Below are 24,568 nucleotides of genomic sequence, written 5' to 3'. Positions count from 1 at the left end.
AAAAATTGAAAATTGTTGTCAATGACAAGAACAAAAAACAAAAATCGTAAGTGGATGTATAATTATATAGATGAAGGTACCGAATAATTAACAAACGAATATAAAGAATTTCTTGTTGATTTTATGTGTTTTGCTGCAAATCAAGAGATTCTATTGGAGTGTGGTAAGATATATTGTCCTTGTTCTTCTTGTGGTAATGAGAAATTTCTCTCAGTAGATACTATTTGGAAGCATTTATATAGAAGATTTACGCCTGGATAATACATATGGTTTTCTCATGTGAATGATTTTGAAACTTTAGCAAATAGTAGTACTGATCAAAACAGTGGAGATGATGAAAATCATGGGTTGGAACTTGGAGATAATAATAGTAATGAAGAGGAAGAGAATATAACTAGAGCTCAAGCCGGTGTAATATAGATGGTAACAGATGCTTTTCACGAAACGACTAAAGGTGGAACTGAAGAACCAAACTTAGAAGCGAAAAAGTATTTTGATATGTTAGATGCAGCGAAGAAACCGATTTATGATGGTTGTAAAGAGGGTCACTCTCATTTATCTGCTGCAACACGGATGATGAATATAAAAATAGAGTATAAATTATCGGAGGATTGTGTTGACAAGGGGAAGTCCCAAAAGATGATGAACTCTGTTTGGATTGGTCTTATTGCTTTATGGGAAAACGAGAAAAGCATCAAGAGAAGCAAAACCAACTCCAAAAATAAGAAGAGCGATCGTGGTGGCTTAGGGATAGCAAAGCACATATGTGGGTCAATGCCATATGTCCGGAGAAGAGAAGAGATGGTAATTTTGTATTATTATTTGCATACCATATAGTTTCTATCAAATTCAGTCAAAGTTTTCTATAATGACTTGTTTGTGTTTCAGAACTGTTTAGCGTGATGAGGTGACATGAGAGCTCCCAGATATGGTTACTTTTGAAATGTCTACAATTTGCATGATTTCAGTGTTCATTCATCATCGATTTGAGTTTAGTTTCATATCATTCATCACTGTTTTATATCATTCCTCAACATTCTTGCATACTTTGCATGATTAGGATAGGTTTGCATACATATTGCATTTCTGAGATGTTTTAGGTGATTTGGAGCTGTTGGCAAGCAAATTGGATGAAGCAAGCCGGAACCAGAAGAGTTACTCGACCACCTGGTTGAGTAACTCCAGCAGCACACTCGACCCCCTGGTCGAGTAACATTGGAGCCATTCTTACCAATCATTCGACCCCCTGGTCGAGTAACCACACTCCAGGCCACTTGATGACACCACTCGACCATTTGGTCGAGTAACACTTCGTCATACCAACTGACCACCACTTGGCCGTTCACTCGGCCACCGTACTCAACCCCCTGGTTGAGTAAAGCTGTCACCACCCAACACCATCACTCGACCAAGCACTCGACCACATCTTCAGAGTTTACTCGAATCTGCACTCAACCAGACAAGCTGAACACAAGGAAGAGAAGAGGAGTAGAAGAAGTGTTTGGAAGCGGTCCAGAGCTTCATCTAATCGCGAAGCCCATCTCGGCCCATTATCAGTCTATAGGCCGGTCGATTGGGTTCCCGACCTATCTACTATCATTTTATTTCGTTTTGTATAAATAGGTGTCTGAGGGTTTTCTCCTAGGACATCTAGTCAACATTGAGTTTTTACTTCAGTTTTATTCTTTGTTTTTACTGTGGCTGCGCCATTTTGCTTCTGCAACCTGTAATTCGAGTTTTTTCCAAAGTTATTCAGATTCCGTATTTGATTTCATCTATCATTTTGTTTCTCTATGATTAGAGTCAAATTATCCTAATGACTACTCTCTCAAATAAAGAGGTTGTTATAGCACTTAGGGATCGAATTCCACAAAGTTCTTGGATCACACAATAGACTAACTGTTTTGAATAAAGCTAAACAGAAAATATTATAAAAGTAAAAGACAAGAAAAAAGTTAAAAGTTGGTTTTAGATTCAGATGATTAAGATGTCGGGTTTAAGGAAATTCTCAGGAAATATATGAATAGTAGATCTTGCAGTAAATTAGGGTTATTATCAAACCATTCTAGAACACAAATCACTAATATAGAGTAACCGGTGGTGTTCTGCGAAGCTCACTATGCTTAATAGTATTGATCCCAACTCTCTTGTAAATCCCTAGAACTAAGCAAGCATTATAATCAGGTTTCATAAGTTCACATAAATAATGGACGCTAGCACGCATCTAAATACTAGGCTCATCTAAGATAGTTCGAGTAATAGATACCTATGGTGGGCATACCTAATAATCTAAAATCAAGTTCTAGTTAGTTACTCTAAAACTAGCATTAAGAACAATCTAAGATGAAGAATTCTAAGTATATTATCCTAACAGTGTATTCGATCTACTAATTCATCCAAATCCCTAATGAGAATCCCTAAACCCAACAAGAGAACTACTCAAGCATGATCATAGAAGAACAAACCATGATTGAATAAGAAATCAATAATTAAATTAAGAAGAGAAAAGAGTTTAGAAGAATCTTCTCTAAAGGGAGTCTCCACAGGGTTTTGCTCCCAAGAATAAAAGAGATAATAAGAGTTAGGTCTAAACAATTACCATAAAAATCAATACATAAATCCTAAAAACGTCTGGGCCTTCTGTGGAAATCAGGGAAAGTTCTGGGCCGAATTTGGAAATCTTCAAAACACGAATAAGTTGCGCAATTGAATTACCGTCAGGTATTGGTTTTGCTCAATACCAGGGGTTGTGTCGATCGACACCTACGTCAATTTCCGTCTCCGAATAGCTTCTGAAGCTTAAGTTGTCTGTGTTGCTCCAGAATGCTCCATAATCTCCAAATGCATCCCAAACATGTAAAGACCTGAAAAAGAGTAGAAAAGACTCTACAAATAACAAAAGGACTCTAAAAACTATACCTAAATCATAACTAAAAGCAGTAAAAATCGAGGTATATCAACTTCCCCAGACTTAGCTTTTCCTTGCCCTCAAGCAAAACACAAAAGCCGAACCCGTGGAAGAGGTTTAAAAACACAGAAACTTCCAATCTCTCTAGCTTATTACCTTGATCATACAAACCAAATCCATGCACTAAACAGTTCTAGTCAAATCCTGACCACTATGTAATTCTCTTCTAGCCCACACAACATCCTAGAATTCATACCCAAGTTCTCAACTATATCCATTAGGTTCTCATCGATGGGTCTCATCAATCAAGTTAACGTTTAAGAACCTTTTAGACACATTCCTGTACTATACGTGTACTAGATTCATTTAGAAAATTAAAAGAAAAACACAAATAAAGGAAAAAGACAAAACGAAACACCATACCAGTGGGTTGCCTCCCACTAAGCGCTTGTTTATAGTCAATAGCCTGACTTGATAGAGTTGACGACTTGGATGGGGGAACATAGGATCTGTGTTTCAATCTCGCCTTCCAAGGCGGTGTGTAAACAGATCGTCTCTATGCAGCATTTGGTGTCGATCGACACTGGTGGTGGTGTCGATCGGTACTTACTTTGTTACCTGCAAAATCAGTAGAGGAAACAAGCTCTTGAGAAACTCGATGCTTGTTTACCGTGAAGCACACTTCGAAGATTTTAAAGAAGTAATCAAAGGATAAGTAGGAGAAGAGATGGAGGAGTACCTATCATAGGGAACTGAAATAGATGTGGGTTGGGAAAGAGGTGCAGAACCATCTGTCTGTGAAGCTCGATGGTGTCGATTGACAGGGGGTGTGGTTTGGATCGACACTGATTCTCTACAGATCTCATCTGCGCTTGAATTGACATTGCCATGATTTTCCTGCAAACTTGTCTCAACCAAGTAGATACTCTCTTCAGGTAGAAAATCATTGATAGGAACGTCATCTTCAACCTTGATCCTTGACAAATGATTAGCAACTCCATTTTCAATCCCTTTCCTATCCCGTACTTCGATGTCAAACTCTTGAAGAAGAAGAATCCATCGTAGTAATCTTGGCTTAGCATCCTTTTTCTGCATAAGGTACTTGAGTGCTGAATGAATTGTATGCACAATTACCTTTGAACCAACCAGATAAGAGCGAAACTTCTCAAAAGCAAAAACCACAGCTAACAATTCTTTCTCTGTTGTCGCATAATTCTGCTATGCATCATCAAGTGTTCTACTTGCATAGTGGATAACATGTAGTTTATTGCCTTTCCTCTGTCCCAAAACAGCTCCAACGACATAATCACTTGCATCACACATGATCTCAAAAGATAAATTCCAGTCCGGAGGTTGAACTATTGGAGCACTCACTAAGGCATTCTTAATCTGATTAAAAGCAGCATGACACTCAGCATTGAAGTCAAACTTCACATGCTTACAAAGCAAAGCTGTTAGTGGTCTGGCAATCTTACTGAAATCCTTGACGAATCTCCACTAAAAGCCAGCATGTCCAAGAAAACTCCTCACTGATTTCACGTTATTTGGTGCCTGTAGACTTGTCATAACCTGTATCTTGGCTTTATCAACCTCAATACCAGCACCTTAAACTTTGTGACCAAGAACTATACCTTCCTGAACCATGAAATGGCACTTCTCCCAATTAAGAATCAAATTCTTCTCTTCACATCTCGCTAAAACTTTGCAAAGGTTCTCCAAGCATGCTTCAAATGAAGACCCATAAACAGAAAAGTCATCCATAAAGACTTCCATGAAATTCTCATCATGTCCGTGAAGATTGACATCATACATCTCTAGAATGTCGCAGGAGCATTGCATAAACCAAATGGCATTCTGCGATAGGCTAAAGTACCATAGGGATAGTGAACGTGGTCTTCTCCTGATCATCTGGATGGATTGGTATCTGAAAGAATCCTGAGTATCCATCAAGAAAGCAGTAGTACTTATGATTAGCTAACCTTTCCAGCATTTGATCAATGAATAGTAGAGGAAAATGATTCGTTCTTGTTGCAGCGTTCAGCTTCCTGTAGTCAATACACATTCTGTGGCCGGTAATAGTCCGTGTAGGAATCAGCTCATTCTTGTCATTCTTAACCACTGTAACACCTCCTTTCTTAGGAACCACATGCACTAGACTAACCCAATCACTATCTGAAATAGGATAGATGATCCCAGCTTCCAACAATTTCATGATCTTCTTCTTAACAGCATCCTTGAGATTCGGGTTTAGTCTCCTATGATGCTCAACTGAGGGCTTAGACTCATCCTTGAGGTGAATCCTATGCATACACAAGTCTGGAGAGATACCTGTAATATCATCAAGAGAATAGCCAAGAGCTTTGCGATACTTATTAGGGAGCTCTGCCTTGTTTAAAGAAGCATTAACAATGACAGGGTAAGTAGAGTTTTTACCAAGAAATGTGTATCTTAGCCCTGCTGGAAGCGGTTTTAGATCAACTTTATGAGCTTTTTCTGGGCTTCAATTGCCAATTGTTGCTGCTTGGGAAGATGTGCCAATTAACTCATCTTGAGCAACCAATTGCATCACATGCTCAGTCCTATCCAGCAGCTTACTATACCCGTTGGGAACTTTGTCAATTGAGGGAATCAGAGCATGCTTCAAAGGATCAGCAGGTGTCATCTTCATGAGAAATTCATCAGCCAGAGATGAGACAGTATCCACATAGAAAGTCTGCCCATCGATGGTAGGCTTCTTAACCACCTTATTCATGTCAAACTGCATTGTAAGATCACCTACATTCAATCGTATTCTTCCCTTTCTTACATAAATAATGGCACCAGTTGTGGCTAAGAAAGGTCTTCCCAAGATTAGAGGATCTTTAGGTTCTTTCTCATAAGATAAAACCATAAAATATGTAGGAAAGTAGCTAGTACCGACTTGTACAGGGACATCGCATAGGATACCATCGGGTCTACAGACAGATCGATCAGCAAGAACAAGAGTGATTTTCGTAGGCTCAAAATCGGTCAAACCAAGCCGGAGCGCAACGGAACGTGGCATCAAGTTGACACTAGAACCAAGATCGCACAAGCGTCGCTCAAAACTCTCGTTAAGGATACCACAATTGAGAGCAAAGCTACCTGGATCTGGAAGTTTCTTTGGAATCTTGTTCTGAATAATGTCGCTAACCTGTGTAGACATCATCATCACAGCTTTTTCAGTAAGCAAATCCTTAGTAACCATCCTCTTCACATACTGTCTAATCATAGGAGAAGACTTCACAACATCTATAAGTGGTATCTCTACAATCAACTTATCCATCATAGCTTTGCATCTAGCATCATCAAGCTCTTGTTTGGACCTCCTAGGACTCTTGGGAAACGGAACCTTGGGTTTGGTAGCCTTTTCTGCAACTAAAATCGGGTTTTGGAGAATTCGCATGTTTGGGCTGGGTTGGTGTCGGTCGACACTGTAGCGTTCTGTAGTGTATGCCATGGCTGGTGTCGATCGACACCCAGCAGTGGCGGTCGACACTGGTGTCTGGTTTGCAAAAACTGCAACATCATTTTCTTCCAAATTGACGATTTTGGCTGCAAGAAGCTCTCGTTGAAGCACTGGATTTAGCTCTTTTCCACTCCTTAACTCAATAGCACAAACATCTTCTCTATCCATACTCAACTGCTTTATTTGATTGTTAAATATTTGAATCTTCCCATACAAATCTTCAGATAAAGCAACCAGTTTGTGATCAATATCGGTTGTTTGCTTCATTTGACCTTTGAGAAACTGTTCGAGCATTGATTCATCGTCTTAGTGGTGTCGGGTGGAGGGTGGGCTTGGGTTGAAGAAGCATAATCTTGAATGAAGCTTTTAGTTTGCTGAACAAATTTCTGATGTGTAGATTGTTGATTGAAGCTCATGTATCTCTATTGATTCATCTTCTCTGAAGTGGCTAAACTGTCAACCTGTGCAACATACTGAACTTGCGTTTTCCTTGCAATGTCAACGCTTTTGGTACTAATGCTGGAAGCTAGCTGTCAATCAACATTGTTGCATTTTCTGGATATCTTGACATGAAATTCCCATTACTAGCTGATAACATTGTATTTTACTCATTTTAGGTGTATGTTTATCATCATTTAGCTGTGCATATGCTCATTGTATCGTATCATTTTGCACCATTTTAGCTTATTTTGCATACTTAGGCTCTAGGATCATCTTGCATTTGCATTGCATGTTTCAGTGTGTTTTCAGGTGCGGAAGGAGCTAAAAAGGACTCTACTCGATCCATTCACTCGATCCAGGCAGCTACAGAAGAGGCATCATTTCACTCGACCTCTTTACTCAATCCAGGCAGCTACAGAGGAGGCTGCAATTCACTCGACCCTCTTACTCGATCAAGGCAGCCTCTGATGAAGCAGCAGATTGATCTACTCGCCCCTCCTACTCGATCCTCTACTCGACCCATTTACTCGACCAAGGGTGACCAACTTTACAAGACTTGTTGAGCTATCAAAGCGTCTTCGGATCCTCTTCATTCCCCACTCAAACAGACATCTGAGCATACAGATAGGAGAGGAAGAAGCATCTACTCGACCAATTGATCACTCGGAGCATAGACACAAAGGCGCAGACTTTGCAGCACCCTCCTTACTTGATCCCCAAGATCGAGCATTCACCCAAACCGCCTCAAGTCTCTTGTCTTCTAGTGAATCTAGGGTTTTAACGTTTTACTATAAATAGATCACTTTGGAGTTTGTCCAAAGGATCGAGCTTTTATCCTTTAGTTTTTCTTTGTGTTTATGAATCTTCAAAACTTAATTACTCTTAATCTATTTTGTTTTGCATTTAGTTGTTTAAGTAAAGTTGTTTAGCTTGTTTAGATCTACATTTTGGTATGATTTCAGTAATTTCTGGGTTTGTGTTCTTGAGAATGTTGCTTGAGTAGTGATTAGGGTTCTTGAGGATGGATTAGATTAGGGTAATCTCTAGGTTAGCCAAGTGGTAAAGATTAGGTTAGAACCCTTCTGACTTCGCTTGACCCCTATGTGGTTTTCGCTGGCTAATGTGGAGATTCGATCATTGCCGTCCAACGTCCAAAAGACGTTCAAATGGATGTCTGATCTACGAATTCCAGAGATTTGTAGACTCGACCAAGACATTGGCTTGTCTGCTTATTGGATTTGGTAGATTGTTTCTTAAACCCTGCTCTGCTATGTTTCATCAATGACAGTTGAGATTAGGAAGTGGTAGAGTTCTGGGGGTCTCTATCACGACAGTGGATTCACCCAGTTTTTGAATTTATCGTCAAGGGTATCTACCTTTCACCTATTAGCTATCTGATGAACCCTAGAGTTGCCCTTATCAATGAATCCATCCTTAGGACTCCTATTAGATATATTTGTATCCCCTGTTGATTGCACTTTTATTTACCTGTTATTTGTATCCCCTGTTGATTGCATTTTAGTTACTTAATTTCGACACCTGTTGGTTCTACTCGACCCAATGATCGAGTAGGGCTCTTAAGTTCTCATTTTTACTTGTTTGAATCCTGACCTATGATTGTTACTAGAAACCCACCATCATTATAATCTGGCTTGACTTAATTGCTTCTGTACACGTCTTGATTGCTAGCAATAACAGTGGACTTGATTGACACCCCCTATAGCTGCATCGACATGTTTGTGTTTTACGGGAATTGAACTGAACCTCACACATTTAGCATAAGTAGGCCTAAAAGACCTACTTATCACTAGCTGCATCCAAAGCCATCTGATAATGCCAATCAACTCCTCTGAAGAAGATACCTAACAGTTGAACCTCACTGAAACTATGATGCGGACAATCTCTCTAATATCCTCTAAATCTGATCCAAGCGGCTTTAAATGCTTCAACTGCTTCTTGAGAGAAGGTAGAGATCTTCATTCTCAGCTCCTCAGACCTTGCATCATTATAAAAGTTGTTGAGAAAAGCAACCTCTATTTCTTTCCAAGTACAAATGAGACACATGTCCATTTGATGATCATGTATCAAAACCAATGAGGTTAAGATAACATCTTTCTCATACTCTTTCTCCGTTATAAGTTCATTTTCTGCTTCGAAATGCTCCTCAGGTTCAAGCTGCTCATTTGCTTCAAGCTCTTCCTCGGCTACACGCTCTTGATCAAATTCCAAGTCCTTTGTGCTTTCCATGATCACATCATCCTCTCCCACTTGAAAAGGATTTGACCTCAAATCCAATTCACCTACAATGAAAATAACCAAGTAAGAATCATTGAAATTGGAAATCACATTATACTTACCTTGCAGCTCAAGTTCATAAGCATTGTCGCTTTTTCTTCTTGTTCGATTGAATGGACAATCGATCTTTGGCTTCAAAACAACTCCAATTCCAGTCCTCTTAAAGAGATTTGACGAGAGAAATTTTAAGTCTAGTGGCTCCTCTTTTATACATGCAATTTTGTCAACACCTTTGGCAAAAAGCAAATGCGTTATCATAGTCATGAAATCACAATAAATAAGTAAACATGGCTCAGCTTTAATCAATGCACCATTCTTGAAATGTTCATGTTTTACTTTTATCCTAAGACAAGAGTTTGATTCCAAATGATCTTTAAATAAATCTAACTCTTTCTCAATGTTTCCTAAATATGATAAACTCATAGTAACAGTTCTTGAAACAGGAGAAACAAATCAAGTTAAAGAGTTACGTACCTGAGTAAGGTTCACAGTGTGTTCGGTGTTTGGTATCATCATGACAAATGGAAGTGGCGTTGGATCCGGGGGTTCTTTTTGGATCAAGGCATTGTTGGTCACCAACTCCTCCTCTCTAGAGCTATCTAACAACTCTCCAGGTCGCCACTGATAGGTATGGAAAGTACTAAATGAAGAAATATCCATTTCAGGCTCCTCTATGCATTCTTCCATGTGTTTTAGCCGAAGTTGATTTTGATAATCTTCACGAGGATCTCTTGATTGACTCATATGATGAGTGCTTATCTCCCGATCACTAGTCTTCTTGATTGGCCTCAAAAGTGTACAACCTTCACCAAGAGAAAGCAAATTAGCTTTCATTCGATTTTGGGAGTTTAGATAAATACCTCGAGTTTTAAATGGTGGTGTAGCATTTGGTGGTTTATCCTAAAAAATATTGCATTCAGCTCTAGGTGATTGTTTGTGGACCATGACAGCCTCAACTTGAGTGAATCTTTCTAATTGACGTGGTTCTTCTTTAGGTAAATCTCGGTTTAGAACTGGTTGGGATACATATGGCGGTCCTTTCTTTATCAAGATGGTGATTTTTGAAACATAGTCAGCTCGACAAGCTTGTGAAGTTGATAAAAACACGGGAGTCCACCCAATGATTTTATCAACAGAAGCAAAGGTTCGAAACTTTGATGGTCTATGAGTGATGACAGAGATGGTAGATGGAGGGGTTGTTGAATGAATCCACAATCAACACACAAATTAAACAACTTGAATCCACAAGTTATTCAGCCCGCAAATCACCCAAGAGAAGTGAATCCACACTCAACTTGAAATGACAAAACACAAAGACAATTCTTTGTAAAACAAACTTAAAGTTTATTGAGATAATTTCTAAAATAATTGGTGAATAGAAATGAAATCGAGAGTTATATAGAAGCTCTAGTACAACGGCTATATGCCAAAACAAAGGAAACAAATCGCAAACAATAAACGAATAGAGCCGTTAGAGGCTTTATGGTGTAATCAGCCAAATAAGGCAAGTAGAGCCTTAATTTGTATCTAGATAACTTGGGAAGAAATGTGCGGTTTCTTGGAAGCTTTAGGATCACTTGGATGCTCTTAAACACGCAAGCTTTTAGAAAAGGAAAGAGTCGTTGAGGTGTGAACTCATGCGAATCCAAAATAGGAAAGAAGTGACTCAACGGGTCTTGGGTGAGGTGAGGTGTAGCATAACTCGGGTGGGGAACCTTATGGAAAGTTTGGAGTTTCTTCTTGATTCCCTTAGACGGATCATTAATAAGGGTAATGTCCCTTTCCTTATTTGGCATCGAATAATCTTGTACGAAAAGTACTTCAGCAAGTCCTTCAGGGAGTCCTTCAGCGAAACCTTCAGTAAGTCCTTTAGTGAGTCCATCAGCAAGTTTGTCAGTTCCAGTAAGATCAATGTTGGTATTGATTCTTACATCATCCCCTCCCTCTTCTAGAGGTTTTGTCCTCAAAACTTGTTTACCTACACATAGATAAGTCAAGTTAGTCCATTGAAGTGTATAGGGGTTTAGAAGCTTACATTGAGTTTGGCCGATGGGTTGAACAGCTGGTGGTTCTTCTTTGATCTGAATAGTTGCATTGACACTCTCATCTTTGTTCACAGCAACTTCGCCCAGTGTTGGTTCTCCTTGGCTTTGACTTTTATCCGAGAACACTTTCTCCATTGTTGAAGCTTCTTCTTGGTTTGATCCTATCTCCCAGCTAGCAACCAGTTCTTTAAAGCATCAACACCATCTTCAGCAACTTTACTAACGACGATCTCCATCAACGGCTGAGGAATGTGTATATCCATCGTTGGAATCTCCTACATATTAAATAAAGAAATTTACTCACAATCATTATATAAATTAACATTATTATAAACCTTGCTTTCCCGTAAATCGCCCACCTTATCTTCAGTTAAACGATTCATCTTTTTATAAGAATGTTTAAAGGTTTTGTTCTATTTATAGACTTTATTATACCAATAACTTAGACATCGATGGGTGGTATAGAACCGGTTTGGTCTATGTATAATATTGGCAACTCTCTCGTTGGTTTTGATTTTTTTGTATAAAATTTATTTAATTTTTTTACATCAGTGTAGTAATAAAAAAATTACAATCCGCGTGGATATTTGTTTCCCAAAAAAAAAGTTGATATTTGTTGTGTTTTGGCGGCAATTTTCCCTCTCATCCGAATTAGATTTCCCCATCTTCCCGGTTCAAATATTTTTGATGTATTATTTTACTATTTTAATCATTTCTAAACATTTGTTGTAATCCATGTGGTTATTGAAATGTTTGACATGTCATGGATCCTCAAAAATAGTGAATTATTGTTTGTCATTATATCTTGTATGTGGATTTGTTACTATGGATACAAGTATAAATACGTATTTATCCAAGGTAAAACAAGATGATTTTTGAATGTGTTTTGGCGGCAAATTTCACTCGCTTCCGAATGAGAGCTCCCCATCTTCCCGGTTCAAATATTTCAATTTAATATTCGAAAATACTAAACAAGCTAAATAAATTTGTTGTTATCCACGTGGATCTTCAGACGTTTACTGATGGATTCACATATATATTTATGTAATACATGGCAATAACCCAAATTTTGTGGATTTGTTGCTATGGATACACGTTTTAAAAATAATTTTTGAGTCCATAATGTAATGATACCTAAACGATATCCAGTTAATTCGAATAGTTATTACTAACCGGTCGGTATTCTAAACGATTGAGTTATTGGTTATGTGAAATGCTATTTAAGGAAGTTGCTTAACCCATTAGTTGACCATAAAATCACTGAAACGAATGAAAAAAAATGTTCAACTACCATCTTCTCAACGAGCTCTCCCCTCTAATCACCGGCTGGACTGTACGAGTCATTGTCTTGAAAAAGTATAAAATATTCCAAAGGGGCGATTCATTCGAACTAAGAGTTATATGAAACGGTAATAATTTTTTTTTCTTTTTCTTTGCATGTTCCTGATTTTAACAATTTTTGAGTTTCTGAATAGGGGATGAGGATGGAGATTACAATCCACCGACCCTTTTCTGCCTTCTACTTCGACAAGATCTATGAAAATAAGTGGATCGGGTTAACTAACTTCAAGGTTATACCTAATTCTGATCCAGTCAAGACTACGAGGCCTGAATATGGGATTTACTTGATGGACGAGACGGTTGTAACATCGGTGGATCCGAACACCGCTATCAAGTTCAACAATTTCACTTCCTTCGACAACATATTGGAGGGGACTTTCGATACCGACCAGTTAGTCGGTAAGTCTATGTTTATTAACTTTATCAATTGATTCTTAGAGACAACATATTTGAAGGTAGGGTTTGATCTAAATTTACACTGAACGTACAGATCTCGTGTTCTGTTGTTGAAGTTGGAATTCTGTCTCATTCCGGTGATCCCGACGTCGGCGTTGAGGGGATGATCGTTCCTTTTAAATTAATGGACAGATAGTAAGTTTTCCGGCTTAAATTCCCAAAAAAATATTATAATTTCGTGTGTTTAAAATTGTTAGATGTTTTCCTTCTGCAACAAAGAGGTTCTAGACTGTGAGGCCACTGGGAGAAAGGCATTGGAATTTGATACCTGTTACCGGCGCTATGGTCATCCAAAAATTGTTGTGGCACTTGCTTGGTGGAGGGTGGTTAGGGAGCCTGAACTGGTTGGTGTGCGCAAAAACAAGGTTAAAATCGTGAGTTATGGTACAGTTTCATCTGTTTACCCGGAACCATCGATTAAAGAAGTTGAAGAAATCAAAATGGTAAGAACTCATCTTAGATTTACACGTATGGTTCACATATGATAATAACTAATTAGTATATGTAATGAAGTCATGTGATGCTGTCAAGTATTTAAGTTAGATAATTGTGTTTTGAATACTGCAAGCCTTGAATATGAATTTAAGGGAAAATTGAAACCGGAATGCTATATTTATGTGTTGAGTTGCTGAGCTTGCAAGATGTCTCTTCTGTTAGGTCACAAACAGAAGTTTGTTTGAAGATAGGGAAAGAATTATAGTGAAAATATTAATGAAATCATGGGTGTCAAGACTTATTGTGGAAAATTGATTTTCTAGATAACTGCGAATTAGAAGGTCCTGTTTCTAGTTCTAGGTGTTTCTATAATGATATAATTCTGGGTTATATGAACTCTTATTAATGACTTCTCTATATTGTTTCACATAAAATAATTGTCAATAAATAACCAAAAGTAACAATAAAAATATATGAACGAAAAAAGGTAAGTGTCAATATTTTAATGAAAAAGTGCGATGAAAAGACTCGATAATATAACGAAAAGTTGCAACAAAAAGACATAACCGAAGAAAAATAACCGTCCATAATTTTACAAAAAAATTGCAATAAAAAACAAAACGAAAAAAATAACAGTTAATGTAAACAGAAAGTTACGATGAAAAAATATGATCGAAAATAATAACTGTCAATATTTTAATGGAAAGTTGCGATAAAATAAAATAATCAAAAAAAATAACCGTCAATATTTTAACGGAATGTTGCAATAAACAGACACAACCAAGGAAAAATAACTTTCAATATTTTTATGAAAATTTGCTATAAAAAATACTAAAGGAAAAATAACAGTCAATATTAATGAAAAGTTATGATGAAAAGTCACTAACAAAAAGTTGCGATTAAGAAAACACTAACGAAAAATTGAATCGTCAATATTAATGGAAAGCTACGATGAAAAGATACGAATAAAAAAATAACCGTCAATATTTAACGGAAAGTTGCGATAAAAGAGACACAACCAAAAAATAACCGTCACTATTATAACAGAAAGTTACAATAAAGAGACACAACCAAGAAAAAATAACCGTCAATATTTTTACAAAGTGACGATAAAAAAAACAAACGGAAAAATAACCGTCAATAATAACAGAAAGTTACGATAAAAAGAAACAAACAAAAAGGTGTGATACGAAGAAACTAAAGGAAAACATAACCGTCAATATAAATAGAAAGTTACGATGAAAATAAACTAACTAAAAAAGTAATTGTAAATAATTTAACGAAATGTTGCGAAAAGAAAACACAACAAAAAAATAACCGTCAATATTAAAATGACAAAGATATAAACAAAAAGTTGCGATAAAAATGTAGTAACGGAAAAAATAACCGTCATTGTTAGCGGAAAGTTACGATGAAAAGACATGAACAAAAAAATAACCGTCAACATTTTAACTAGATGTTGAGATAAAAAAAAAATACAACCGTTCAGAAATGCAAAAGACATTAATTTTGGATTCATCATGAAACAAATAATATGTGATAAAGAACAAAATTTTTAAAATTACCTAAGAAGAAAGACGAATATATAGAGTTCAACAGTTATAAATATTTAAGTAGAAAACTATTCATAAGGAAATATACGATAAACAGACACAAAAAAAAAAAAATAACTGTCAATATTATAACGGAAAGTTGTAATAAAGAGACACAACAACAAAAAAAATAACCTTAAATATTTTTACAGAAAATTGCAGTAAAAAGAAACTAATGGAAAAATAATCATATATCAAAAAGTTAAGATAAAAAGACATGAATGTCAAAAAGTAACTCGTCAATATTTTAACAGATACAACTGTTTACGATAAAAATACAGTTTTACGAGAAGTTGCGATAAAAAATACTAACAGAAAAGTAACTGTCAATGTTAACCAAAAGTTACGATAAAAGACACGAATATAAAAGAATAACCGTTAATATTTTAACAGACACACCTATTTACGATGAAAGACACGAATGTAAAAAAGTAACCGTCAATATTTTAACGGACATAACTATTTACGAGTAAAATACAGTTTTACGAGAAATTGCGATAAAAAGACATTAACAACCGTTAACTCGGGTATGTGATTTTATGAATTTTTATTGGGAGATTAACTGTGATGGGTAAGAAATTAGGTGTTATTACCAGAACACGACAGAACTTTTTTTAATAACTGTTATATTTTTGACTTTTTTTTATTACCCAACGTGCCCCTACTAAACGTTACCGGAAAAAACGTAATTACAGGGAATGCCACTGCCACGTCAGAATTTGCTGACGTGGATTAAATGAACTCAGCCGTAACGCGATACAGCGGCAGTTACGGCTGAGTTACGGTATGTTGCCGCTGACTTACGTCAAAAATATATGAGTCATAACAAAACGGCGAAGTATGAGTATAACTCAGCCAGACGTTACGGCTGAGTTGTAAAATGTTGACTGAGTTATAGTATAACTCAGGCAACGGTATGGTTGAGTTAAGGATGGTCGGCCGAGTTATAAGAAGTTATACGATAACCGGGCAACAATATGGCTGAGTTATGAGAAAAAGGCTGACTTATTTCCTCGACACGGCCGAGTTATAGTTTTGAACGGCTTAGTTATGGAACAATGTGACGGCTGAGTTATGGTCGAGTGTTACAAATCAGCCGCTAATAACTGGATTACGATATAACTCAGCCATGTTATGGCTGACTTATTTTCAAAAGATTAATTACTATAATATCATGCAGTTATGGCCGAGTTGTTGAATGTTACGGTTGAGTTAGTTGAGTTACGACATACCACGACTGAATTAACTTTGTTTTTTTTCCTGTTTTAATTACTGTAATAGTATTCATGTTGCGGCTGACTTAAAGATTTGCTTCATGGCTGTGTTATGAACTGTTCGTTTGGTGGCTGACTTGCCACGTCATCACTTCAAAACGACGTCGGCTGTAATAATCCATCTCATCATTCCATGTCAGCATCCTCGACGGAAATACGAAACGTCCCTTGCTTCTTTAACTCGTTTTCCCAGACTGTGTTCACCGCCTGAACGTTACAACATCACCGGAACTTTCTTGTCTTCATTCATCTTCTCATACATCTTCAATTTCTTTCATCTTTCTCTTGATATGGCTGGTCCCGCTACGGTCATAGTTGTTTCCGGTTCGTGGGTAAAGAAACAGAGATTCGTATTTAACCCCGACGAAAGAGGGTGTAAAGTTGTGCAGCTAGAAGTGGAAAGAGCAGTTTACGATAGTCTTTTGAAGATGGTGGTCGATGATTACGGATTGAATCAGTCGACCCATCAGTTACGGCTGAGTTACATGTTCTCCAACAAGACTCTGAAAAATATGCCCTTCGATACTCCACCAGTTTATATCTCCAATGATCGACAGTTGCAATGTTATCTAGGTTTGACGAAATTCGAGCAGCTACGTCTCTATGTGGAGTTTACGGCGAAAGATTCAAGTGATATTAGTCGGAAGGACGGATCAAGAGGAAGGGGTTCGAAACGCCCTATTGAATCTGACTCAAGAGCAGAATCTAGATTCGAAGTTCATAGTTGCGGGTTTGAAGGTGTCTGTTATGATTATCAAGACGATGAAGCAGGGGACGATGAAGCAGGGGACGATGAATCAGGTGTCGATGAAGCATCTGACAAAGAAGCAAGTGACGACGAAGAAGATGATGAATTTTCTAGCCGGTTTGATTTTTTTGACGACTCCGATGGTGCCTCATCTGATGATGAAGACTTTGCTGTATACGGCGAGCCTAAGAATAATGACGAAGATTCACCGAAACCTTCTCCTTCGAAGAGAACTCAGACCATGGAAATGATAGGATCTGCTGGGAGCCTGACTGATTTAAAGCTGGAGCTGTCTACGCTAACACTCGCGGTAGGCCAACAATACCGTAGCAAATTCGAGTTGGAGTATCGACTCAAACTTCTTGCGATAAGGGATGGATTTGATTTTGATGTACCAACTTCTAATAAGACTACAGTATCTTACGAGTGCTGGGTGGATAGATGTCTTTGGAGGGTTCGTGCATCTAGACAAGGAAATGATCCTAATTTTCATGTTTACGAATATACAATTTAATGACTACGAATATAGCGAAATCAATGAAGAGAGCACTGTCACAAGGCAGAAATCTTCCCATAGTTCGACTGTTAGAAGCGATAAGACAGATGATGACAAGATGATTTGCTGAACGGAGAGATGATGCGAGCAAACAGCATACTCAGCTCACACGTGGTGTTGAGAAACTCTTACAGGTAACTCAGCTGTAACTAGTGCATAACTCAGTCGTCGAATAACGATAACCCAGTCATAACGAGAATAACTCAGCCATAAAGGGAATAACTTAGCCATAACGTATTTGTTTTGTTTCTTGTCTCTTCTCTCTAATAGACCCGCGTCACCTCGTCAAGACTTCTAGATGTACAAACGATTGATGCTTCCAGCGTTCAAGTAACTTATGGAGCATCTTTGCATGATGTAAATGTGGATGAAAAAAATGCACATGTCGTCTTTTCGACAAAGAGAAATTACCATGCATCCATGCAATCGCAGCTGTAGAGCATATGGGTGTGTCTCGTATATCCCTGTGCAGTCCTTATTATAAGAGCAGTCATTTGGTCAATGCGTACGCTGGTGCAATCATGCCTTCAGATACAGAAGTCCCTGTTCCTCAAATTGTAATTGACCAACCGTGTTTGCCTCCGATTGTTGCGAACCAGCCAGGCAGGCCCAAGAAACTAAGGATGAAATCAGCACTAGAAGTCGCCGTTGAGACTAAACGCCCTAGGAAGGAACACGCATGTTCTCGATGTAAAGAAACAGGGCACAATGTTAAAACTTGCCGTGCATAGTACTGTTTGTACTCCGTATGTGTCTTCTTTCCCTTGTTTGGCAACCGTGGTATGTATTTCGTGACATTGTAGACTCTCAGCACTATAATATTGCTATTTATTTAACATCCCGACTGAGTTATTTGCCAAAATATTCTGGCCGTTTTTCATGTTACGTCTGAGTTATTTAAATAGGGAGGTCAAAAGGTTCGGTCATTTTACATGTTATGGCCGAGTTATATAATTAGGGAAGTCGAAAGGTTCGGTCATTTTACATGTTATGGCCGAGTTATATAATTAGGGAAGTGGAAAGGTTCGGTTATTTTACATGTTACGGCCGAGTTGAGTTCATTTTACCTGTTACGGCTGAGTTATAGATAAACTATGTTAACTTACGACTGAGTTATATTCGTATTATGTTATTTAGTGGCTGAGTTATTTAATTATAATACGACTGAGTTATCAAACTGAATTTTGAAGGCAAAGACAAAATGAAGTTCCCAGAAATAGTTGTTTGAAGGATACATAGGAGGAAATGAAAAGTAAACAATGGTAATAACCCAATTCCTTCCATCTTGCATTACTCGAGGACCATTTTTAACTCTTGCACTTCTTCGATATTGGGGTCGACAGTCACATCTGATATCCCGGCATAATTTTGGATCTTCACATGTTTGGGGCCAGTATGATACCTAAAGATCTTCCACCATGTGAGTGCAACAAATATATTGTCAATAACAATATTGTCATTGCGAAAAGATCGAAATTTCCTATGCAAGTCAACCGCCAATTCGCCAAGAGCCTCACATTTCAACCTCTCCTTACTGAAACATATAAAACAGTGTTACAATTATACCCCTCTCAAGAAAAATACATGATGAAAAGAAAGAAATTTAGAAGTAAAGAAACAAAAGAAATTATACTATTTGTCCATAATCTCGAAGGTAAGTCTGAATCCGTCCATCTCCCAACCATCTTCTGTAATATTTCTCAGACATCCGACATCGACGAGTGCACCAACCAAATCTGGGAGTATGAAATAAAGATTAAAAACAGGCATGTGATTTGTGAAAGTATGAAATTTGCATTAGATACGTATTATTTACCGACCAAATATTCAGTATGAGCGGTGTCTTCAATAATGTAGTCAAAAGGTGTGAATCTGTTAAATAATACAGTTTCCCTTGGGTCGGAATGAGTTACCTCAATTGCATTCATGAACTCAATCATGTATTTGTGGGTTGTTGATCGGACAAAACCACAGTTTTCAATGACACCAAAAGTTCTGATTTCTTTCCACTGATTCTCTTCAAGCATGTCGTAGTAACGTTGAGAAAACCGACTTCCGATTATAGCTTCAATTTGGATACCCTATGAAAACAACATTGGAGGGTGAGTTATATAGGGAATAAGACAAGCACAAGGTTAAATATGACTTGTATCACGAGTGAAGATTCTATTACCCACTCTTCGACAAAGACGACCCGTAGTTCGAATGAGTTATCTGTGAAAAACGAGACGTACTTCCTAAGAACCATAACACAAATCGTCCAGCAAGTTATGGAAGGATTCAAGTCGCGGAGGCCGTTGTAACCCATGGTGAAATTCCGAGTCGTTGAAAATTAAAGAAATATTTTGAACTCGTTAGCTTCTGTTTGTGAGAGTTTAGCCTTCTGGTGTTTATGGGAAAAGCCGTTTTTATAGGCGTATTAAACCGCTGGTAATTGGGCCGGATATAACCGTACCTCGGTTAGTCAGTAAATCGAATTGAATAATTCTTGACGATTTAAATCAACCATAACAAGGACGATTTGTCGCCAAACTCAGCCGTAACACGCAACCTTTCGTATTCCTTGACTTGTCTATTTTAATAATTCTTGACAACTCAGCCGTAACATTGTTACATGTCTTGGGTGTAACTCAGCCGTAACGAATATATTTTGCCGCCAAACACAGCCGTAGCACGGAATATTTTTCCCGCCAAAACACGGAACCTTTCGCATTCCTTTACCTGTCCTTTTTAATAATTCTTGACAACTCAGCCGTATAATAGTTACATGTCTTGGGTATAACTCAGCCGTAACAATATATTTTGCCGCCAAACTTAGCCGTAGTACGGAAATTTTTCCCGCCAAACGAACAAACACGGAACCTTTCGCATTCCTCTACCTGTCTTTTCTTTTCTATATATCAGTTACTTGAACGCATCATTTAGACGTCTCATCCTCACATCTTAACGACATGGTGCCTCACATCGACGGACAGTTTCTAAGAGATGTCGAAGCCGTGCTCACCGCTCCTGATCGTGCAGATCTTTAGTTCTAAACCCTGGATTGGGTACATGGGTCGACAAAACCACTGTTACGTGGTTCAAATTCAATCACCAACTATCTGTCGCGATTGGTGATATACTCCAGCGCAACTTTCACCATGCGTGGCCGACGTACCGGATGATTCCCGTTTTTTTCAAGGCAAGATGGTTTTTACTCCTCACGGTAAGCATCGAGTTTTTATATAAAGCACTTCCTGTAAACCGTAGACCAAATTCTTACTATTTGCTCTCTTTGTAGCGTATGCACACCTGGGATTCAAGGCACACGCTGACGGTGTGGACGCAGTTTAATTTGGTGGCTAGAACGTTGTACCGGGACAATATGCGGGCGCTGAAACGGGGATGGGCGCGTGGTTTAGATAAGCCGAGGTGGATGACGACAACAGTTTGGAATGATTTGGTGGACATGTTTACTGAATTTGGCCCAGATGATGTCGGTTTCATGTCTTGAATGTTTTTGTGTCTCTTACTTATCGTCCCTTTATCTCATTCCTATGAACTCAGTATGTTACTCTCTTTTTTTTTTTGTGATGGCTTTATATCTCATATTATCTACGATCGCTTTCTCAGTAAAGTCAGTTGTTATCGCTTGAGGTTACTTGTTAAATTTTATCATAACTCAGTCATAGCGTATGATTAACTCAGTCATAGCGTATAATTAACTCATCCACAACATTATAATAACTCAGCCATAACCTATATTTCCGAAGACACAACAGATATTAACTCAGCCATAGCGTATGATTAACTCAGCCACAACATTACCAGTATAACTCAGTCAACGATACTGGATTAGCTTGGCCGAAGACAAAGTTCCATTTCATTGCAAGCTACTACTTGAACCAAAAAAACGAATTAACCCTATACGCTGAGATAAACATCAAACATATAATGGATTCCAGTAGCAAACAATTCATACAAACATAAAACAAACTATTAGCCAAGAAAAAGCCTCTATTCGCTGATTTTTGGGAACATTAAGATACCAAAAACAATGACAATGATAATAAAGGCAAGACAAAATCAGCAAAGTTTGATCATCAATTTCCATTTCTGGTTTTCCCTTTCGCTCCTCATCACTTCTTCCTTCAGTCCTTTCACCATCGCCTGTAACGCTTCTAGCTCGACAGCAACCTCGGACTTGGCCGCGCTTAACTCACTATCCATGGCGGACAATTTAGGCCAACTGTCTACAACCACTTCGTATGTACCATCTTCGACCCATTTAAACAAATGGTCCAGTATATTCAATCACATCCGCAATTAACAACGAAACCAATAAAACCCTCAAATCAATTATATACTTACATCTTTACGCATAGGACAACGGAAATATGGTCTTCCAGGGTTCTTTGCTGATGTCATTGTACAGATGACCACGTCTAATCCGCAATGACACTTCGATGGTAACCCAGTCCCAAACGGCTGACGGATTGCGTACTCGCAATCGAGTTCTCGGAATTGCTACTCATTTATTTATTTTTTAGCTGGGAAATTCGTAGACGAAAAGCAAGAAGGAGCTCCGGATCTGAAATCAGAAATTGGAATTTTATAACTTAGGGTTTCGTTTTGGGGATTTATAAGTGTGTCCATGTTCATTTGGTTTTTGTCACAACGACGACGTATCTGGTCAATAACGGAGACTCTGTAACAAACTCACGTCGTATCTGGTCAATAGCGGAGAATATTTTTCTCTGCAATCTAACATTACTCAGCCACAATAAAGGAATAACTAAGCCATCACTTTGTTATAACTCGGCCAAACCCTGAAAGTGCTTTTCTTGAGCCAACAGTTGTGAAAATCAAGTAATTAACATATCATAACTACATTCCAACTAGTGGAACCGTGAAGCTAGATCATATCCTATAAACTTTATCCAACAGCCTACTTTGTCCAACATCATACTATATCCAACAACATACTTCCTAGAGGTTTTGACAGACCATGTTTTGTCAATCGACACTTGCTGAAACTAAAAGTTATTTTCTGTTTTCAAATTGTACATCTTCACGCTACTAATATAACCAACAATTTGGTGGCTGGTTTGATTTATCATAATAACATATGGTATCTCATAACTTGGCCAAAACACGAAATCTTATTGCATAACTCAGCCGTAACGTTATAATATTCCACGTCGAAACAGAAATTTTGATTATTGGAGGGTTTAGTTAAGGAATAATTTCGAACTCGTTTGAATTATCATCTACTGACGTGTTCATGCATCTATGAAACCAATCATTATTCGCGGTTCCCTATTAACTCATTTTTTTTTTTAATCTCGAGAATAACATAATAATTGTTTCTCGATAAACTCAACAAAAGCAAAACACAGCAATATTCTGACTGATTTGATGACATCAATCGAACCAACAATAATGCTTGTATTCAAATCTCATAATAACATTTTGTTTTCTCTTATGTAGTTCGAACAATCGAAATCTTCTAATATAACTCAGCCACATCACATGCATAACTCAGCCATCACTTTGTTATAACTCGGCCAAACCCTGAAAGTGCTTTTCTTGAGCCAACAGTTGTGAAAATCAAGTAATTAGCATATCATAACCACATTCCAACTAGTGGAACCGTGAAACTAGATCATATCATATAAACTTTATCCAACAGCCTACTTTGTCCAACATCATACTATATCCAACAACATACTTCCTAGAGGTTTTGACAGACCATGTTTTGTCAATCGACACTTGCTGAAAATAAAAGTTATTTTTTGTTTTGAAATTGCACATCTTCACGCTACCAATATAACTAACAATTTGGTGGCTGGTTTGATATATCATAATAACATATGGTATCTCATAACTCGGCCAAAACACGAAATCTTATTGCATAACTCAGCCGTAACGTTATTTGATTATTGGAGGGTTTAGTTAAGGAATAATTTCGACCTCGTTTGAATTATTTTGAATATTAACTGCGGGCGTGTGTACCTGTGCATGTGGACCAAATCATTACTGGCGGTTCCCCATAAAGTTGTTGTTTGTTATCTCGATAATGATATAATAAATAATCTCGATAAACTCAACCTAAGCAACACGCTAAGTAGTAACATACTGTATGACGACATAACTCAGCCACAAATCAGTGAAAACCCAGCCGCAATGCTATGACAAGTCAGCCACTTCTAAATTTATTCAGCCAATACAAAGACGCCGTCGTTTGATTAGTACATTTTGTGGCAGACACGACTATATAGAACCAGTGCTTTAGTACCATACTAATTACAGTGAAGATGATGGCTCAGAGGTCTCTTTTCCAAGGCGAATCTAGTGTTGATGAGGTATTTATCTCCACATCTGAATAGTACAAATCGTTACCCATCTAACGTCGAGTATATCATGGTTGTGTTAATGTAGGAGCTCGACCGTATGGAAATAAGGATGCGAACGAGGTACGGCGAAAACAGGAGGCGCGATAAGGGCGTTCCGATCGAGTGTGATTGCAATGCTAAGGTTGTCGTTGCCACTTCTCTTGATCCTGTTACAACCGGATTTTTTTTTCCAGTTGTCCGTACGAAATATCAAATGTAAGCATCTTTTCTTGAGTTAATGTTCTTTATTTTATTTCTTTCATTTTGTATCCCTATGAATCAACCTCCTGGTTTTTTTATAAGGGTCCCGGTCAATGATGCGGTTTCAAGAGATGGTGGACTGTTGCATTGTGTGACGAGTTTGACATGATAAAAGAGGAGACGACTGAGATGAAGAAGGATCTGGAAGCAGCCAATAAGCGCGTCGAGTCTCAGGTGGAAAAGATCTTTCTTATGGAAAAGAAGTTTGAAACGCTAGAGAAGAAGTATGAGAGCCTGAACAAGTATATGTGATCTTAGCTTAATCTGTTTTTCTCAATTTGAACGTCTTTGTACTGTCAATTATCATTAAGACAGCGAATTGTGCGATTATAACTTTGCCACAACGTACAATCGG

At 37.9% G+C, this 24,568-nt stretch overlaps 10 pseudogenes across 10 annotated transcripts; 5 read left to right on the top strand and 5 right to left on the bottom strand.

The window, feature by feature from the left end:
* Positions 1-3: 3 nt before the first annotated feature.
* Positions 4-1,465, top strand: AT4G07706 (annotated as a pseudogene; the record flags this gene model as incomplete). The annotated part of the gene is made up of 1 exon: positions 4-1,465.
* A 2,188-nt stretch (positions 1,466-3,653) lies between these two features.
* Positions 3,654-6,977, bottom strand: AT4G07703 (annotated as a pseudogene; the record flags this gene model as incomplete). Its single annotated transcript has 1 exon — positions 3,654-6,977.
* Positions 6,978-8,639: 1,662 nt separating this feature from the next.
* AT4G07700 lies at positions 8,640-11,311 on the bottom strand (annotated as a pseudogene; the record flags this gene model as incomplete). The annotated part of the gene is made up of 1 exon: positions 8,640-11,311.
* A 25-nt stretch (positions 11,312-11,336) lies between these two features.
* Positions 11,337-11,452, bottom strand: AT4G07699 (annotated as a pseudogene). Its single transcript has one exon.
* Positions 11,453-12,455: 1,003 nt separating this feature from the next.
* AT4G07696 lies at positions 12,456-13,731 on the top strand (annotated as a pseudogene; the record flags this gene model as incomplete). Its single annotated transcript has 1 exon — positions 12,456-13,731.
* Positions 13,732-16,564: 2,833 nt separating this feature from the next.
* AT4G07693 lies at positions 16,565-18,297 on the top strand (annotated as a pseudogene; the record flags this gene model as incomplete). The annotated part of the gene is made up of 1 exon: positions 16,565-18,297.
* Positions 18,298-18,868: 571 nt separating this feature from the next.
* AT4G07690 lies at positions 18,869-19,886 on the bottom strand (annotated as a pseudogene; the record flags this gene model as incomplete). Its single annotated transcript has 4 exons — positions 18,869-19,112; positions 19,212-19,314; positions 19,395-19,659; positions 19,752-19,886.
* A 643-nt stretch (positions 19,887-20,529) lies between these two features.
* Positions 20,530-21,068, top strand: AT4G07688 (annotated as a pseudogene; the record flags this gene model as incomplete). Its single annotated transcript has 1 exon — positions 20,530-21,068.
* A 515-nt stretch (positions 21,069-21,583) lies between these two features.
* On the bottom strand, positions 21,584-22,077 carry AT4G07686 (annotated as a pseudogene; the record flags this gene model as incomplete). The annotated part of the gene is made up of 1 exon: positions 21,584-22,077.
* A 1,800-nt stretch (positions 22,078-23,877) lies between these two features.
* AT4G07685 lies at positions 23,878-24,465 on the top strand (annotated as a pseudogene; the record flags this gene model as incomplete). The annotated part of the gene is made up of 1 exon: positions 23,878-24,465.
* Between the last annotated feature and the right edge of the window lie 103 nt (positions 24,466-24,568).

Source organism: Arabidopsis thaliana, chromosome 4, assembly GCF_000001735.4.
Source record: "Arabidopsis thaliana chromosome 4, partial sequence".
NCBI lineage: Eukaryota > Viridiplantae > Streptophyta > Magnoliopsida > Brassicales > Brassicaceae > Arabidopsis > Arabidopsis thaliana.
Note: the sequence above shows the minus strand (reverse complement) of the source record. Positions and strands in the feature narration are given on the sequence as shown.